Genomic DNA, 19,789 nt, shown 5'->3' with positions numbered 1-19,789 from the left:
TTTTAAAATAGAGCTAGGGAGCACCAAAGACCCGCATGTGGCTCTTGAACAAGTTTAGCTAGTGTAGAGGTCCATGTTTGTTGGCGATAGAAAGCGTCTGCCTTTGTTTATCCAATCAGAATGCAGAACGCAATGCTCAATGGAAATACGCAAAGCAGTGAACCAGTAGTCATCAAAGTACCAACGTGTCTCAGTATATGCATTTTCAGTTTTATACACCGTATTCTGAGATATATATATATATATATATATATATATATATATAGGTATTAAGGCGCACTTTCAAATTTATGGGCAAATTGGGGTTTTAAGGTGATCTTGATAGTCTGAAAAATACGGTATGAAAAAAGTAAGATAGTGAACTTGAAACTTGCACCGTAAATTTACAATATATTAGTTTGTTTGGCATTGTCACGGTTGCCATGGCGCCCAATTGGCCCCGCCCGTGTGGCGCCAGCTGCAGCTTGTTGACAGATTGGCTCCCTGTCAGTATTTAAACTCTGTCCTGTCAGACCCCTTTTTTCGGTCCGCCTGTGAATCTCTGTCTTTACACGGGAAGCCCTTTTTCGCCTGTCCTGTTTTTTGCTCCTGTTTGTCTCCCGCCACGATCTGTTTTGATCTCGACCACGTCTGTTGTCCTGTCCCGAATAACGATCTGTTTTTGATCTGGACCACGTCTACCCTCCTCTCCTGGCTTTCGACTTGTTTCCAATCACGAACACGTTTTTGCTCTCCTCTCCCTACTGACCTGTTTTTTCCGCTTCCAACACCGCCATCGCTTGCCACGGAAGATCCATTTCCGCGTTCAGAGCGACCTGCTCCCCGCGACCAGCGATCACCGGATCGTGTGTGCACTCCTTTCCCTTCCTCCCAATAAAACTGTGAGAAACGTTACGCGAGTGGGTCCTGTTTCCGATCTGGTCCTGACACCAATGAAGCATCATCGCCCCCTACGGGTCGCGCCCAAAAAGATGGGTACATGCTACACCTAAATAAGGCACTATGAAATGTGTATTACTGCAATGATTACGTATCAATCATGGAAATTTATTATGGGCCATGCAAAAAACTTCCTGCAACTGAAAATGTAAGCTACATATTACTGTCATTTTGTCCCAACACCGAAATAGGAAGAGATGTGTCTCAAAAATAAATATATTTACGATATACTCAAGATATTAAAATCATATCTCTTGATAAACTCAATTGCAAGATTAAGAATCACGTGTAAATGTCAGGACCAGAACGGAAACAGGACCCAATTGCGTGGCGTTTCTCACAAGTTTTATTAAAGGAAAGAGGAAGGGCTGCGCCCACAATCCGGTGATTGCTGAACGCAGGAAGCCGGTTGCTCTGAACGCGGAAGTGGATCTTCCGTGGCGAGTGATGGCGGTGTCAGGAACGGAAAAAACAGGTCAGAAGCCGGGACAGGTGAGCTACAATGTGGTCGGGGTCTGAAGCGAGTCGTAAGCCAAAAAAGGAGAGAAGACGTGGTCAGGGACAAAAATAGGTTGAAAACCGGGATGGGAGAGTAGGCGTGGTCAGGATCAAAACCGGTCGTAGCTGAAGACAAACTGTAGCAAAAAATGGGACAGGCGGGAGTCAGGGTCGAAAATGGCTTGCCCAGTGTTAACTGAGTTTTGCAGACGGACTGACAAAAGGGGCCAGATAGGAGTGGGTTTAAATAGGGACATTGGAAGAAAGGAAAGGGTTGCACCACGATCCGGTAAAGTAGGTCGCTCTGAATGCGGAATTGGGACTTCCGTGGCGAGCGATGGCGGTATCGGGAACGGAAAAAATGGGTGGGATCAGAAACGAGTCGAAAGCCAGGAGAGGAGAGTAGATGAGGTCAGGATCAAAAAAACGGGTCAAAGCCGGGGGACGGACGGGAGCAAAAAAACAGGTGGGAGTCAGGGTCGAATAAAGCTTGCCTAGTGTTAACTTGCCTAGAGTTTTGCAGACGGACTGACAAAAGGGGACGGATAGGGGTGGGTTGAAATAGGGACAGGGAGCCAATCAGAGTCTGAGGCAGTTGCCGCCAAATAAGCGGGCAGAGGGGATTCACCTCGGTAATCATGACAGTAAATCCCTGATATATTAGTGACTCAAAAAAATACATGATTCAAATTGTTATTACTTTTGTAATGATACTGGAAAAATTGGCTTTGAAAGTCTTTAAAACTGCTATGAAAAAGGTGTGCAAACCCAGTATGGTAGATGAAAATAGTATTGCTCTTCTATGAAGCATGCTAGCAGTGGCCTTAAATGGCTTTTTGTGGAGCCTGCAGATATATCGCAGATCCTGAGTGACTAAATGATCACAGGAAGCAGAAAATATGCTCACAGTCAATTTCCCTCAACACTTTTCGGAGGCTTGGACAAATTTAGCTTTTCACAGCAACCGCTCCGGAATTTCAATCATGTCGTGGAATATTTTAGATTCGCGCCGACTTGGTAGATGTGTTAGGCGGGCCACGTTTACGCTTTTGCGGATCTGTGAATTGTCTCCGGTACCGTGAATAAATACGCCTCGTGCCTATTCTTATGTTATTTATATCACTGTTAGTTGAGTAGTTAGTGTTCGGCGCTTTTACCACCGTGACCCGGGTCAGATTCCTATTGCTGTCATGAACAGGATCAGGACCCAAACGCATGATGTTCTCACTCAAGCCTTTTATTTTACGGGAAATGGGGTTCGGGTTAGACAGCGGTCTGGCGTGAAATGATCAGAAGCCAGAGGCCGAGGAGATTGATACCAATTGCCCGAGCAGATATTGGACAGATGGGGTCGATACCGGACAGGACAGACACGATAGATAATGAATAAGGAAATCAGAAATAAACGGGACAACTAGACAGGAACGAAAACTGGAGAAAATAGTAGACAGGACCAAAATAGATGGATTCCTAACTGAAAACCGATACTAAACAGGACAAAATAAACGGGAACAATACCGTGCAGGAAATACCAACGGGGACAGGACCGAGTCGAAACTCACGTCTTGCTGGTGCAGAGGTTTGTTGACGGGCTGACAAAGGAAGCGTGAGAGCGCTAAACTTAAACTAGACAGAAAGCCAATATGTCAATGAGCCGCAGCTGGTGCCACACGGGCGGGGCCAATTCTCTATCTCTCTATCTCGTATCTCTCTATCTCTATCCATCCATCTCTATCTATAAATCTCGATATCTCTATCTCTATATCTCTCTATTTCTATCTCTCTCTACCTATCTATATATCTATCTCTATCTATCTATCTCTCTATCTCTATCTATCTCTCTATCTCTATCCATTTATATCTCTCTCTTTCTATATCTTTATCTCTCTATATCTCTATCTCTTTCTCTCTATCTCTATATCTCGATCACTATCTCTTTCTATCGCTCTCTATCTATATCTATCTATCTCTATCTCTCTCTACCTATCTTTCTCTATCTATATCTATCTCTCTATCTCTATCCATCTCTATCTATCTCTAACCATCTATATCTATCTCTTATTTCTCTCTCTTATCTATCTCTATCTCTATCCATCTATCTCTATATATTTCTCTATCTATATCTATATATCTATCTCTCTCTCTTTATCTCTATCCATCTATATCTATCTCTCTATCTATCTCTCTACCGCTCCGGCATTTCAATCAAGTCACGGAACATTTTCTATACGCACCTTCTTAGCGGATGTGAAAAGACTCGTCATTCCCTGTCAGGTGGGCGACGTTTACAAGGACGGCCTGGATTTCCTTCGTAAGCATCTTCCGAAATTCGGGCCCCGGGCACAGGGACGGTGTTGTCCAGTTTTTGCATGTCAATGGTGCCAGGGACCGACGCCGTGCCAAGAACGGGCGGGCGGGGTAAATAAAGAGGCGATTGCTGCCCGTGTTTGGTATTCTGATGATGACACACGCCTCAATTTGTAGGGCCGTTATCATATAATGATCGTCCATAAGGAATGCTTTGTCGTTTTGCATTCCGATCAGTTGTTTAGCGCTCGGTTGGAGTGTCATTTTTCGCCTTAGATAAATGTCTGGGACTGTGTTTACATACAGGCTATATTTTTTTCCTGTAAAGATTCTGTATTTTACGTGACTGCGGTAGACTCCCGGGGTATGACGTTAATCCATTCTCAAGTGGCCATATAGCAGAAACGTATGGTAATGGATACCTACTGCGTTTCAAAACCTCTATATGAAATTATGAATACAAATCAATAGTATATAGCAAATACTACTTATCGAACTTGCAGAACCTCTAATGCCCCTGATGGGGACCTGAGCCCTTGCATGGCTGCCTCTGGCTAACGGTGTGTGAATGTGTGTGTGAATGGGTCAAGTTTTATGAACACTGAAAAGCGCTTTGGAAGTTTTCAGTGACTGATTAAAAGCGCTACACAAATGCAGCGCATTTACCATTTATGTATGAGTAACACACGTGTATATTAATATGTGTATTCTGTTATAGTATTGGACGCTTGCAAATCTTATTTTGGAGAGAACGTCGTTGGGCTTCGCCCCCAAAATATACGCAGAGAGGAGATACGGCAAAAAGGGAACGCTCTTTATTGCATTCGGGACACGTTCCAGACGTTCCACATTGGCCTTTATAGTGTTCTCAAATAAAGTTAAGATATTTCGTGAAGGTCGGCTCCTTCAGCATATCAGCTTGTGATCTCCTGCAACAACGTCATCCCACAACCTTCACCAGATGCCTACATACTTATCATGAGTTATTATCCACATTCCACAACAAGATTTCAAAGTCAAGTCCTATTTATTTGTGACGACCTTAATCACAAAATGTCTCAAAGGACTGCATAAGCCACAAGGACACCATACCCTGATCTGAAACAGGCATGCGGGCAAGGAAAGACTCAAAAACCTCAGCGTGAGGAAATAAAACGAGTGGGAATCCCTCTTCCTGTCTTGAACCAGAACAGGAGAACCCAAATGCGTGACGTTTCCTTTTATTTTATGGGAGATGGGGAGTCATGCACATTAGGCAGCAGTCTGGCGTGGAATGACAGGAAGCCAGAGGCCGACGAGATCGATTCCAATCGCCCGAGTTGATATCGGACAAATCGGGTCGATACCGGACAGGACGGCACAGACAGGATTGATATCAAAACAGGATATCGAAATGAAACAGGACAAACTAGACGGGAACGAAACTGGAGATCAATAATAAACAGGACAAAAATAGACAGGAACAATACTGGAGAGGAAACGCAGGCAGGAAACCAGACAGATTCAAAACCCACGTCTTGCTGGGCAAAGGTTCGTTGATGGACTGACAAAGGGATGAGTGGGAGCACTGAGCTTAAATAGAAGAAAGGCCAATCTGTCAACGAGCCGCAGCTGGCGCCACACGGGCGGGGCCACTTGGGCGCCATGGCAACCGTGACACTTCCTGGATGACTAGGCTGCAATAGATTAAGTAGCAATAGACAAAATGAAGTGATGGCTAGGGTTACAAACTAGGGTCTGGGCTGCACGATAGGATATTAAAACGATTTTAGGGTTTCAAAATAAGGTTGGGGCTAGAGTTGGGGTTTGAAACTAACGTAGGCTCCTGTTCTTTCGGATTTCTTCCTTTAATAAAACAAATTGGAAATTGGCTTTGAAAGTCCTTAAAGAGTGCTTGAATCCGGCCATAAAAAGTTCTACGAACCCGACATATCGCATGCCTCGATATTCTGTGCATGTCTAGTCTAGTCCCCCTGGCCATTAGACTGTTAAATGGTCAATCTAACATATAGTTAACCTAAATCTTAACGGCTGCTAATCTGACTTTTTGCACTACTGGCAGTTCTTTATAGCTTGCCACTCCTTGCACATTTGCTCTCTGCACTATTGTACTTACAGCGTTACTGTTACAGTGTTAATGTTACTGTTTACCTGACTTGTTAACCTGAATGCCCCCTGAATGCCCATTTTGCACATCTGGTTAGCTACTCCTCGGCACTATGGTATGGTAAAATACTATACGTAGCCATAATACAATACAACTTTTACTTATATCTGTACATTCGAGGAAACTGTGCGGGTCAGATGTATCGACATTTCGTTCTGTATACACGTGTACTAGAATGACAATAAAGTAGATCTGAATCTGATGTTATTGCAGTCTCTTTATAGTCGACCCCCAAAAAAGAAGTAGTACTTGCCCGATGCTAGTGTGCGGCTCGCCAGCCGCTCTTTAAATTTCCTGTCACAGGTTGGATCTTTGCTACATCTGAAATAAGTTACCAGGGTTGGTAGGGTTACTTTAACTGGATTACTTTCAATTACTTTTGGATTACTCAATACCAAATATGCTAATAAAAGACAAAAGAAACAAAATATGAATAAAATGACTCAATTTTGTGCAGGCTTGGGAGTAACGGAACACATGGAACGGCAAAAATGATGTTGGCAAGGTGTATGGATTGATTTTCATTTTGTTTCCGTCGCATTTCATGTTCGTTTTGGCGGAGATCAAAAAGATCAAAGCCAGGAGAGAAAGCTTACCACGTGTTGGGAGTCATCATTTTATTCATATTTAGTTTCTTTTGTCTTTTTTTAGCATACAGTGGAACCTCGGTTCTCGACCATAGTCCGTTCCAGAACCCTGTTCGTAAACCGAAATCATTTTTCCCATTAAAAATAATGTAAATCGTTTTAATCCGTTCCAACACCCTGAATGTTTACCTCGAATGTTTAACGTAAACATAAAGCTAACCCAGGCTAATCGTACGTCCGCGTTTTCGTAATCTTCCGTACGAAAGATTACGCTAACATGAACGTGTAAAAATAAAAAAATCAGGTCGTTTACAAGTCATTTAGCACCACAAGTGGCTAGCGCTTCATTGGAAAGGGGGCTCCATTCCAACACCTTGAATGTTTAACGTAAACTTAAAGCTAACCCAGGCTAATCGTACGTTCGCGTAATCGTAATCTTATGAATAGGATTTCTTACCTTTGTGGTGGTTAGCAGAAGGCGCTCGCACACCTCCTTCATATTTGGCTATTATTTCTTTCTTAAATGCAATAGTTGTACACACTACTTTTCTTTTTTCACCTGTAGCAACTTTGCCGCTTGCACTGACTTTCTTCGGAGGCATAATAAGGGGCTAAAACACCCGTACGCCGCTCAGCATCGCACCCTAGCGTACGCACTCACGCATTACCGGCGTTCGAACTCCGATTTTTTTGACCGAACAGTGGAGCAAGAATTTCTCGAAATTTTGTGTCGGACAACGATTTGTTCGAACTGAGAAGCGTTCGAAAACCGAGGTTCCACTGTATTTGGTATTGGAGTCATCCAAAAGTAATTGAAAGTAATCCAGTTAAAGTAACCCTACCCAACCCTGGAAATTACAAAAGAGTTTTATTTTACTTGTTCGAATCCCCCCCAAAATACATCTCGTTTCGAACTCATTCGGCACAATTGTTTAGACGGCATAAATGTAAACGAGTCGAATCGAAATGATCGACTCGGACGCTCTATTTGTACACAACGCGATAAAAATCCCATTTCGCATCTCTCCTTGAAATGCGTCCCAAAGTGTTGCGCGTGCGGCTTTATGACTCGTCGAACAACTCGTAAAATAACAATTGTAAAGATGGATGTTGTTTCGTTCAGGCGTTCTTATTAATTCATGACCGTAAAGAAAATGTTTGATATTACACACTGCCAGTAGGAGTATTTATCGATGTCCCATGGGCCTGTCTAGAAACTGTCACATTTCTGGTGTAAAAACTCGTGTATTCACTTTGCTTTCGAATAGAAAGGCTTTCGAGAGGGTTCTGCTAAAGATGGCATTTAAATCTTTGTAATGTGAAGATATTCCCGCCGGGAAGCATCAATCTTCCCCTGGTGGAGGCAGGCAGCGGTGCGTGAACTTTGAACTACGGGAAGAACGCCTGATGATGAATTGTGGCGCTTTGGTTGAACTACGCGAACGCACCTTCATACGTTTGGTGGTGACAAGGAGTAGAACACATGGTTTTCATCGGGAACAGAATAAATCCTGACTGTTATGTAAATCCTGATTTGCGCGTGTGTTCGTACGTAGCTTATAGGCTCCGAAACGGCCGATTTTTGCGAAGGTTTACCCCAGTGGTACCCAAAGTGGGTAGTACGGGGGCGGCAGTCCGGAGTCGGAGTCAGAAGTTTCGACGTAGTGCGGTTGTGAAACTGCAAAGCACTCCGTAAACATAGTCCCAGGGTCAACAAACGAGAAGAAAATAAAGCTTGCACCAAAGAAGGGCGCTACATCACTTGTTTGGACCTATTTTGGTTTTGACACAGTGGACGGTACGGGAACGGTGAGGAAGGAGAAGGCGGTAGGGGGGCGGTAGGGGGGCAGTAAGGGGGCGGCATTCCGAAGTCGAAGTCAGAAGTTTGAATGTAGTGCGGTTGTGAAACTGCAAAGCACTCCGTAAACATAGTCCCAGGGTCAACAAACGAGTAGGAAATGAAGCTTGCACCGAAGAATGGCGTTACATCACTTGTTTGGACCTATTTTGGTTTTGACAAAGTGGACTGTACGGGGACCGTGAGGAAGAAGAAGGCAGTAGGGGGGCGGCAGTCTGAAGTCGAAGTCAGGAGTTTGAACGTAGTGCGGTTGTGAAACTGCAAAGCACTCCGTAAACATACTCCCAGGGTCAATAAACGAGAAGGAAAGGAAGCTTGTGGGCTTTTACTTTCCCGGGTGGAGTTCAAGAGCCTCATGGCATGAGGAAGAAATGATCTCCTCAGTCTGTCAGTGGAACAAGACTGTGACAGCAGTCTGTCGCTGAAGCTGCTCTTCTGTTTGGAGATGATGCTGTGTAGTGGATGTGATGGAATTGTCCATGATTGACCGTTTAATGTGGGCTTTTACTCCCCTGGGTGGAGTTAAAGAGCTTCATGGCATAAAGAAGCCATGATCACATCAGTCTGACTGCAGTCCGTCGCTAAAGCTGCTCTTCTGTTTGGAGATGATGTATTGTGGATGTGATGGAATTGTCCATGATTGACCGTTTAATGTGGGATTTTACTCCCCTGGGTGGAGTTAAAGAGCCTCATGGCATGAGGAAGAAATGATCTCCTCAGTCTGTCCGTGGAACAAGACTGACAGCAGTCTGTCGCTGAAGCTGCTCTTCTGTTTGGAGATGATGCTGTGTCGTGGATGTGATGAATCTTCCAAGATTGACTGTTTAATGTGGGCTACTCTCCTAGGTGGAGTTAAAGAGCCTCATGGCATGAGGAAGAAATGATCTCCTCAGTCTGTCAGTGGAACAAGACTGTGACAGGAGTCTGTCGCTGAAGCTGCTTTTCTGTTTGGAGATGATGCTGTGTAGTGGATGTGATGGAATTGTCAATAATGGACCGTTTAATGTGGGCTTTTACTCCCCTGGGTGGAGTTAAAGAGCCTCATAGCATGAGGAAGAAATGATCTCCTCAGTCTGTCCGTGGAACAAGACTGTGTCAGAAGTCTGTCGCTGAAGCTGCTCTTCTGTTTGGAGCTGATGCTGTGTCGTGGATGTGATGAACCGTCCATGATTGTTCAGTGCATAGTAATTCAGTAATGACATAGTAGTAACATTGTAATAAGATGATAAATTATCTTTTTTAGAAAAGCATATCATCCTGGGTTTTGTTTATGCAAATTAGGGACAAAAAGTAGCTCTCGGCTTGAGAAAGGTTAGACACCCCTGCTCTGTACAGTATGAATAACCTTCAAGTATCTTTGCCTCAAGCTAATTTTTGTGTCAGCATGCTAATTGTCTTGTAAGCCCCCCAGTGGTTTGGAGGCTAATTAGCAATAAGGAAGTTTTTCCAAAACAAACTTTTCCTGCCAGGACAACAGCTTTAATATTTCCGTCCCTAAAATTTAAACCACACAAACAAATGCGGCCCGCCGTGCGGATAAGCCACGGCGTTTGCCGCCATTCGCAACGGAAAGCGTCGGGTTTTTTCCCCGTTTTTTTTCCCTGTTTTTTTTTCCTTTTTTCTTTTCTTTTTTCTTTTTCATTCGCCTCTTTTGATTTCACCCAAGCCGCCAAGACGGACGACGAGGGGAGTTTGAGGCTAATGGCGTTGCCATCAATCAGGCTGACAAATGACGCATGCTAACTCGCAAAGTCATTAGCGGGACTGCGGGGATCGGAGCTTCTTTTCCAAAAATAAAGTTTGCCGTAAACGAGCTAACTCAAAATCTGGGGTGGGTAGCAATGAGTCGGGTTTGCTCAGTCGCATCGACTTAAGCGAGTTGTGGGACATTTTGGACTAATAGGATTATTTTTATACGTTTTACTTTGACTTTAGTAGATTTGTGAAGAAGAAACTGTACTCCCTTAACACAAGTACAGTGGAACCTCGGTTCTCGACCTTAATCCGTTCCAGAACCCCGTTCGAAAACCGATTTGTTCGATCACCGAAATCATTTTTCCCATTAAAAGTAATGTAAATCGTTTTAATCCGTTCCAACCCCCTGAATGTTTACCTTGAATGTTTAACCTAAACATAAAGCTAACCCGGGCGAATCGTACGTTTGCGTTATCGTAATCTTCCGTACGAAACACTTTGAATGTTTAATGTAAACTTAAAGCTAACCCAGGCTAATCGTTCGTTCGCGTTATCATAATCTTATGAATTGGATTTCTTACCTTTGTGGTGGTCAGCAGAAGGCGCTCTCACACCTCCTTCATATGTGGCTATTATTTCTTTCTTAAATGCAATAGTTGTACGCACTACTTTTCTTTTTTCACCTGTAGCAACTTTGCCGCTTGCACTGACTTTCTTCGGAGGCATAATAAGGGGCTAAAACACCCGTACGCCGCTCAGCATCGCACCCTAGCGTACGCACTCACGCATTACCGGCGTTCGAACTTCGATTCTTTGACCGAACAGCGAAGCAAGAATTTCTCCAAATTTTTGGTCGGACTCCCATTTGTTCGAACTGAGAGGCGTTCGAAAACCCAGGTTCCACTGTACATGTCTGTCTGTCTCTGCTAGGGCACAAAATATATATTTTATTTTATTTTGATTTGATCAAACAACCATCACTTATGAGCAACGTTAAGAACATTTTTGTTAAAAAGGGCGAAAGAAAGTGACAGAAATACTGCAAGTATACTACGACGGAAACACTACATAAATACAACAGAAATATTGCAAAAATACTTCTATGGAAATACAAAAAACACGACAGTACTGCTACAAAAATACCACAAAAGAAAATATAGTATTAAGCGCTTAAAATCAGGGACCTGTTGTATTATTTTGCCTTAATCCTGAAAAGAAAAAGTACTACAAAATACTACTACATCAATACTACAGAACTGCTACCGCAGAAATGCTAATCAAATATTACCACTGTCACGGTTGCCATGGCGCCCAATTGGCCCCGCCCGTGTGGCGCCAGATGCGGCTCATCGACAGATCGGCTCTCCGTGTATTTAAGCTCAGTGCTCTCATCTTTTTTTTGTCAGTCCGTCAACGAACCTCTTCCCCGCAAGACGTGAGTTTTTGATTCGGTCCTGTTCCCTGTATTGTTCCCATTTATTTTTGTCCTGTTTAATATCAGTTTCCTGTGTCGTTCTCGTCTATTTTTGTCCTGTTTATTTGTCCAGTTTTATTTCCGTCTAGTTTGTCCTGTTTATTTTCAATATCCTGTTTCATTATCCATCCTTTCTGTCCCGTCCTGTCCGTTATCAACTTGGGCAATCGGTATCGATCTTGTCGGCCTCTGGCTTCCTATCATTTCACGCCAGACTACTAACGTGCATGACTCCCTATTTCCCATAAAATAAAAGGCTTGTATGAGTAATATAACGCGCTTGGGTCCTGATCCTGTTTTGTTCATGTCAACCACAGTAATATTAGAACAGAAATACTATTAAAAAATACTACATAAATGCTACAATATAAAACGACAGTATTATGACAGAATTATCATCTGTCCAACTGCAATTAGATGTTGTGTGTTATCATTTGTAGATCTGTAGTTGTAATTTTGTGATACTCTCAGTCGGTGATGATGTCATCTGGTGGTAAGTTGAACCCTTCAGGGTTTTTATTGCAAATTGTCACTTTTCTCGAGTGGTTCTGGTCCCCATTGACTGCGAAAACCCAGGGATCTCTGTATTTGTGCTATATAAGATCACACGGTCACACGCATGAGTCAGTTGATGGTCTGTTCACCTCGCAGGCATGCGTCACTGTCATTTCTGATGCCCCGCAGATCTATTATCCTTTTTGCTCACCGGCCTCGACCGACTTTCCGTTTAGCGCGCGTGGCCGTGTTCGTACGTTGCAAGTACGAGTGAGAAAAGTTGACCTCCGTACACGAAACCGAGATAAATGAGTTTATTTAAGAGGACGCCTTTGTAAATAAACTGCGTGCAAACCCGCCTGACAGGAAGTTCAATGCTTCTTTATAAGATGACCTGACTCCATTTTGAATAACAAGTTTATTAGCATGTAAAGAGGCCACAAAGACTTTCTGTTGTTGTCGTGAACCGGAACAGGATCAGGACCCAAGCGCGTGACGTTTCTCTCACAAACCTTTTATTTTACGGGAAATAGGGAGTCATGTACGTTAGGCAACAGCCTGGCGTGGAAAGACAGGAAGCCAGAGACCGACGAGGTCGATACCAATTGCCCGAGTAGATATCGGACAGATGGGGTCGATACTGGACAGGACGGGACAGAGAGGATCGATATCAAAACAGGACAATCTAGAAGGGAACGCAAACTGGAGATAATAATAGACAGGACAAAAAATAGACAGGAACGATAACTACCGTAAATTCCGGACTATAGAGCGCACCTGATTATAAGCCGCACCCACCACATTTTAAGAGGAAAACCGATTTTGTACGTACACAAGCCGAACCTGTATATAAGCCGCTTGTGCCCACAATTAAAAACATGTAACACAAACACAAAATTAACCCAAACCCGACATCAAGTCCCGCGATTGAAACTAAATCTCCTTCATTAAAGTCCTCAGTTCAAAAATCACAGCCGGCAAAATGAACGGAAAATGATACCGGTACTTAAGGTTTGATGCAGACCTGCAGAGTCCGGGTCCCGTTGAAAGTAATCCAAGGAAAAAAGTGTATATTTCCAAAGGTAAGGGTGGGAAAAATATATCAGATGAACACATTTACTCACGCAACTCCTTTTTCTTGAACCAACTTTTTACCCCCTCTTCTTTCCTTGTCTGTCCCTCACCTTTAGCGGTCCCCACTTAAACTCGGCACCCAGCGTTTGTTCCGCCCCTCCTTTTTCGTTCATCAGTGCAAAACATATCAGAATAAGTGTCTCACATAAATACATTACAAAAATATACAGTTGCAAATACATATTATACATGGGTTACACATATTTACAAAGAAAGGCAGTACACCGAGAGAGTTTTCAAAGCTTTAATAATAATAATAATATAGCTTTGACAGGGCAGTTAATGGTAGCAACACTCGAGCGCCGCTAGCTGCCGTTAGAAAAATGACATCAATTGGCCGCATCACTGAATAAGCCGCAGGGTTGAAAGTTGGGGGAAAAACTAGCGGCTTATAGTCCGGAATTTACGGTAGTGATAATAATAAACAGGACAAACGCAGACGCGAATGAAACCGGACAGGAAACGCAGGCAGGAAACTGGACAGAGTCTTGCGGGGCAGAGGTTCGTTGACAAGCTGACAAAGGAATAGTGAGAGCGCTGAGCTTAAAGAGACAGAAAGCTGATCTGTCAACAAGCCGCAGCTGGCTCCACATGGGCGGGGCCAATTGGGCGCCATGGCAACCGTGACCCATTTAAGTGCCAAGCCTTGAGGGACTGATTCTTCATTCAAACACAATGTTTTGGAGCCTTTAATTGAGTCAAAAGGAGTCGAAATAAGGATCATTTTCCTGCTTTGACTCATTTTTGGATTCATTTCCTTTTTTGTCTGCCATATTGCAATCTCTCGATCAAATCCCGAAACACATCTTAATCATATTAACCAAATAACTGAAAGTAAGTGAGTGGAATAGTTTGAGACTCTGGCAGGGACAAATGAAACCCTGGCGGCCCGTGTCAGTGTTTTTAGAATAGAATAGAATAGAATATACTGTTATTGTCATTGTTACAACATGGGATATATTGTGAATACGAAATTGGACGTGGCACTCCAGTTCCACATTTTACAGTGAGGATAAGGAAAACCAAGAGATAAAGGAACAAAGAAGATGTTTGTACTGTCCTTATACAGTATGCAGTGTTCTGGTTTGCCGGCGTCCTTGCGTCCTAGACGCATCATTTTTGCTGGGGACGCATAAATCAACGTGCGTCCCCAGGACGCAACTTTTTTGACACCAAATTGTCATTATTACCCGATTACATTTTTTAGATTTACCGCACTCCAAACTTTTCGTCAGGCAGATCCGCCATTGTTGTTTTGGTCTCGCGGTTTGAGTTTTCGTCCGCACGCCGATCTCCAGTTGTGTAGTGAAAAGTCCGTCTCTTTTTAGAGAACCAGCTTTTTCGGCTCAACTCATTCAAGAGAGCCGGCTCTCCAACGGCTCACTTGCTTTAATGCATTATATTACGAATTATGTTGCATAAAGAAGTTAAAAAAAAAAGGAAGTATAAAAGGAGAAAATGAAAAAAAGACAGGTGTGTGGTGATCCCTTTAATCGGTATATTACATTAGAAAATGAATTCATGATTTGATGAATAAAACGGAATGAATATACAGTGGAACCTCGGTTCTCGACCATAATCCGTTCCAGAAAAATCGTTTTAATCCGTTCCAACACCCTCAATGTTTACCACAAACGTGAACATGAAGCTAACCCAGGCTAATCGTACGTTCGCGTTAGCGTCATCTTCCGTACGAAAGATGACGCTAACATGAACGTGTAAAAATAAAAAAATCAGCTCGTTTACACGTCTTTTAGCACCGGGGTCTCCACAAAAAGTGGTGAGCGGTTAAAGGATAAAGAAAAGATTTATGAATAGGATTTCTTACCTTTGTGGTGGTCTGCAGAAGCCATGCTCTATTCCCTCGAAAGAAGGGAAACTCGCACATCTTCTTCATATTTTGCTATTATTTCTTTCTTAAATGCAATAGTTGTACGCACTACTCTTCTTTTTTCACCTGTAGCAACTTTGCTGCTTGCACCGACCTTCTTCCGAGGCATAATTAGGGGCTAAAACACTCGTTCACCGATATTAAAAGCGAAAGCGAAACGAAACACGTCCGCACGTGATAACAGTTCTTCACAAGGGGTGGGGGCAATCTACACCTGTACGCCGCTCGCCCCTAGCGTACCGGCGTTCGAACTCCGATTTTTTTGAACGAAAAGCGAAGCAAGAATTTCTCGAAATTTTTGGTCGAGAACCGATTTGTTCGAACTGAAAGGCGTTCGAAAACCGAGGTTCCACTGTATATATTTTTATTATATATTTGTCGCCGATTTACAATTTCAACCTAGATAAGACAATATTTTGGGGACCCATAGATTTTCAGTTATCAACTAATTGTTGCCGCCCTAATAATAACAAAGAGCAAAATCAGGTGACATCTCGGGTGTTTCAACGAGAGGAGGCGGCAGAGGCTCCCGTCTGACATTTGTTATCCCGACAAATCAAAGTCATTGGGCGAGGCCGCACCGCCCGCGCCACGGACCGAGGAGAGCGAGGACGCGCCGGTAATCCGGGATTACCGCGCCCGGCCCGCCGTTCCCCGTTTCTCCGAGGGCGAGCGTGCGTCGGCATAGAGCGCCGCGTAATGAGATCCCGTTGCCGTGTCAACGGCAGAGACACCCCCCCATCCGACCATCTTGTGTGACAACCCGTCGGCGAAGACGCCTTCTGTTCCGTTCGGGAGCGAAACTTAACGCGTCGGCGGGGTAAAACGACACATTTGCCGATAAACGGAGGTCAACATATTCCCGGGTGCTTCTTATGATAACACGGTAACAACGTGAGGTTTTGTCCACGCAAACGATGCTTATTGCATGATGAAGGAATGACACTATCGTGAAGGTTTCGCAATGCCCTTCCTTGAAGATAAGAAGATTCATAGTTCCAAAAGTCCTTTCAAGTCAAATCAAGTCATGTTTATTTGTGACACCCTTAACCACAAGCGTGTCATGATTACCGATATGCATGCTCTGATTGGCTCTCTCTCTCTATTTAAACCCACTCCTTCCTGTCCCCTTTTGTCAGTCCTTCTGCGAACCTCAGTTAACACTAGGCAAGCCCTTTTTCCAACCCTGTTTTTTTGCTCCTGTCTGTCCCCCAGCTTCGACCCGTTTTTGATCCTGACCACGTCTACTCTCTTATCCCGGCTTTCGACCTTTTTTGTCCTCGACCACCTCTCCTTTCCTGGCTTACGACTCGCTTCCTACCCCGACCATGTTTATGCTCTCCTGTCCCGGCTACTGACCCGTTTTTGATCCTGATCACGTCTACTCTCCCGTCCCAGCTTTCGACCTTTTTTTACCCGACCTCATCTACTCTCTTTTCTTGGCTTACGACTCGCTTACGACCCAACCATGTTTTTGCTCTCCTGTTCTGGCTACCGACCCGTTTTTGATCCTGATCACGTCTATTCTCCTGTCCCGGCTTTCGCTCCTTTTGTCCCCGACCGCGTCTACTCTCCTTTCTTGGCTCACGACTCGCTTCCTACCCCGACTATGTTCATGCTCTCCTGTCCCGGCTTTAGACCCTTTTTTGATCCTGATCACGTCTACTCTCCTGTCCTGGCTTTTGACCTTTTTTGCCCTCGACCACGTCTACTCTCCTCTCCTGGCTTACGACCCCAACCACGTTTTTGCTCTCCTGTTCCGGGTACTGACCCGTTTTTGATCCTGACCACGTCTCCTCTCTTTTTTTGGCTTACGACTCGCTTCCTACCCCGACTATGTTTATTGATCCTGGCTGTCCCGTCTTGTCCGGTATCGACTTCGTCCGTCCGGTATCTGCTCGTGTATCTGGTATCGATCCTGTCTGTCCCGTCCTGTCCGGTATCGACTTCGTCCGTCCGGTATCTGCTCGTGTATCTGGTATCGATCCTGTCTGTCCCGTCCTGTCCATATCGACCCTGTCTGTCCGGTATCTGCTCGTGTATCTGGTATCGATCTCGTCGGCCTCTGGCTTCCTGTTTTTCCATGCCGGATTTCTGTCTTACTTCTGCCGAATCACTGGCGTTTGTCTTCACGCGCATGACTGCCTCATTCCCGTAAAATAAAGCTTGTGTGAAAACGCATCTGGGTCCTCCTCCTGTTCTGGTTCTGACACAAAAGGATTTCTTCTTAGAAGGGGGCACACGGCAGGAAATAATTAGGCGCCAGTATTTCGGTAAAGGGTTTTCTCCCCCATGTGAAACTGTACTAGTTTCCATGGTTACACCCGCATGTAAACATTGTTATCTTTTTCAATATCGTCCACCCCTGTTGTGACTTCTCACAGTCACTCATCGGTAATAGAATAAAATCCCCAAATTAAATAAAAGATTCATTAAAACATGAAGATGTTTCTTTCTAAAGTACTTGAGAAAGTTGTGGCACAGCAGCTGAATGATTTTATATCCGATGATTTTATATCAATTTGGGATTCAGGGCTAACCTCTCTACTGAGACAGCACTGATTAAGGTAACCAATGATCTTCTACTGGCAATGGACTTTGGCGCTTTATCACTTTTGCTGATGCTGGACCTTAGTGCTGCTTTTGACACAATGGACCATAATATCTTACTAGAACGGTTGGAAAAATGGATTGGTCTCTCAGGAACTGTCCTCTTATGGTTATCAGATAGGACGTACTGTGTTAAATTTAGTAAAATGACACCTGAGCCCTTTAGTGTGACCTGTGGTGTTCCGCAGGGTTCTGTACTTGGCCCCCTCCTTTTCAGCATTGACATGCTTCCATGAGATATTGTTCGCAAGTATAATATCAGTTTCCATTGCGACGCAGATGGCACACTCAACTCTATCTTCTGATGGAGGAATCTGCCACACTAAAAAAATTTGGAAATTTGGAGGCCTGCCTCACTGAAATACAAGAAAGGATGTCACTCAACTTCTTGTGCCGTAACTCTGAAAAGACCGAAATGTTAGTTATTGGTCCATCTAAATGCCGTGACTAGTTTTCAAAAACGTCTCTGAACATTGACAAATGTCATATCACCCAGAGTGACTCAGTCAAAAATGTAGGTGTCATATTTGACCCCGATCTGTCCTTTCAAACACACGTTAAGAATATTGCTAGAACAGCTTTTTTCATCTCAGTCAGATGCAGAGATTATACTTCATGCATTTGTTAACTCCGTCTCTATGACTGTAATGCACTACTCTCCGGTCCCCCAAAGTCCAAAATCAAGAGTACAAAATGCTGCAGCGAGGCTTTTACTATGATTAGAAATTCTGATCACATGACCCCGATTTTAGCTAACTTGCATTGGCTCCTTGTTAGCTTAAGATGTGATTTGAAGGTTCTGTTGCTAGTATAGAAAATCTTGCATGGACTTTCTCACTCATAGCTTTCAGATTGAATTTCCCACTATGTTCCGGTCCGGAGCCTTCGCTCTGAAAACGCCGGTCTACTTGTGATCCCAAGAGCCAAGAAGAGATCCACATAATAGTCTGTGGTTTGCAACAAGCGGTGGTCTGTGCAGCCCTTTGAGACTCTTTGTGATTAAGGGTGTCACAAATAAACATGACTTGACTTGACCGAGGTTTTGAGTTTTTCCTTGCCCTCTTGTTGGTCTTAGATCAGGGGATGGTGTCATAAGAGTCTGTGGTTTGCAATAATCTGTGGTCTGTGCAGCCCTTTGATACTGTTCCTTATAAAGGTTTCTTTATTTACCTCATGTTGGGGTTTTTGAGTTTTTCCTTGCCCTCTTGTTGGTCTTAGATCAGGGGACGGTGTCATAAGAGTCTGTGGTTTGCAATAATCTGTGGTCTGTGCAGCCCTTTGAGACTCTTTCTGATTAAGAGCTATACAAATAAACATGAGTTGAATATTTCCTTGAATTCCTCAATGAAATAATCCCGAAGAACTCATTGAAATGCAATTCCATCACTTCAGCCCCTTAGACACTTTTTCAATCCCCCCAAAAAATCTAAGTCCAGCTCTCGTCAAGAACCAATTAAAAAGGGAAATTAAAAAGTCAAAGCTGGGGTTTTTATGATGTTGTCACTTGGGGCTAACCCTCTCCAAGAGCATCTAATGAAGCCACCGCAAAAATATAGACCTCACTTGTTGAGACGCACACATTCGGGATGAGTTTTTGTGTGTCTTCTCTATGATTTATGAGCTTTGTTCTGCTCTTACATTGCGGGCTAAAGTGCTGCACTTGTACCATTAGAGAGCATGCCGTGGGTGTGCGCGCTGTCATGTTAGCATGTGTGTTAGCCTGCGTGTGTTCCACCGGTCTGATTGGGCCTCGCGTGTCACCCAAAGGTCAAACAAATTGTGTTAGCGTTGAAAGCCGACGCGGCGCGGTGTTTGCGCATTTTGTGTATTGCTGCAGGAAGGAAAATTGGGAGCGCGCACTCCGCGCGAGATGTTTGCGGCCGGGTCGAAGATGTCCAGATGTCTGCTGTTAATAGGTCAAGGTCGGGGGGCAGAGGAAGCAAGCTAAGTGGGGTAAAGTAAGACTGCTGTTGGTTATTGGGATGCCGGTAGAGAAGGGGTGTGCAAACTTTTGAGAAAGCAGGATTGATTTGGTAAGCTGACACTATGTGAGGGCCACCTATCCAAGTCGAGTCAAGTCCTGTTTATTTGTGATGCCCTTAATCAGAGTCTCAAATGACTGCACACAGACTAT

The 19,789-nt window shown here is 44.0% G+C and overlaps 1 protein-coding gene across 3 annotated transcripts in view; it reads left to right on the top strand.

The window, feature by feature from the left end:
- Window positions 1-19,789, top strand: part of sema6cb (semaphorin 6Cb) — a 270,038-nt gene that overhangs the window by 102,262 nt on the left and 147,987 nt on the right. The gene's annotated exons all lie outside the window — the stretch shown is intronic.

The sequence above is a fragment of the Urocampus carinirostris genome, chromosome 2, assembly GCF_059441175.1.
Source record: "Urocampus carinirostris isolate Australia breed hairy pipefish chromosome 2, RoL_Ucar_1.0, whole genome shotgun sequence".
Lineage (NCBI taxonomy): Eukaryota > Metazoa > Chordata > Actinopteri > Syngnathiformes > Syngnathidae > Urocampus > Urocampus carinirostris.
The sequence above is the reverse complement of the archived record's forward strand: the minus strand, read 5'-3'. Positions and strand labels throughout refer to the sequence as shown.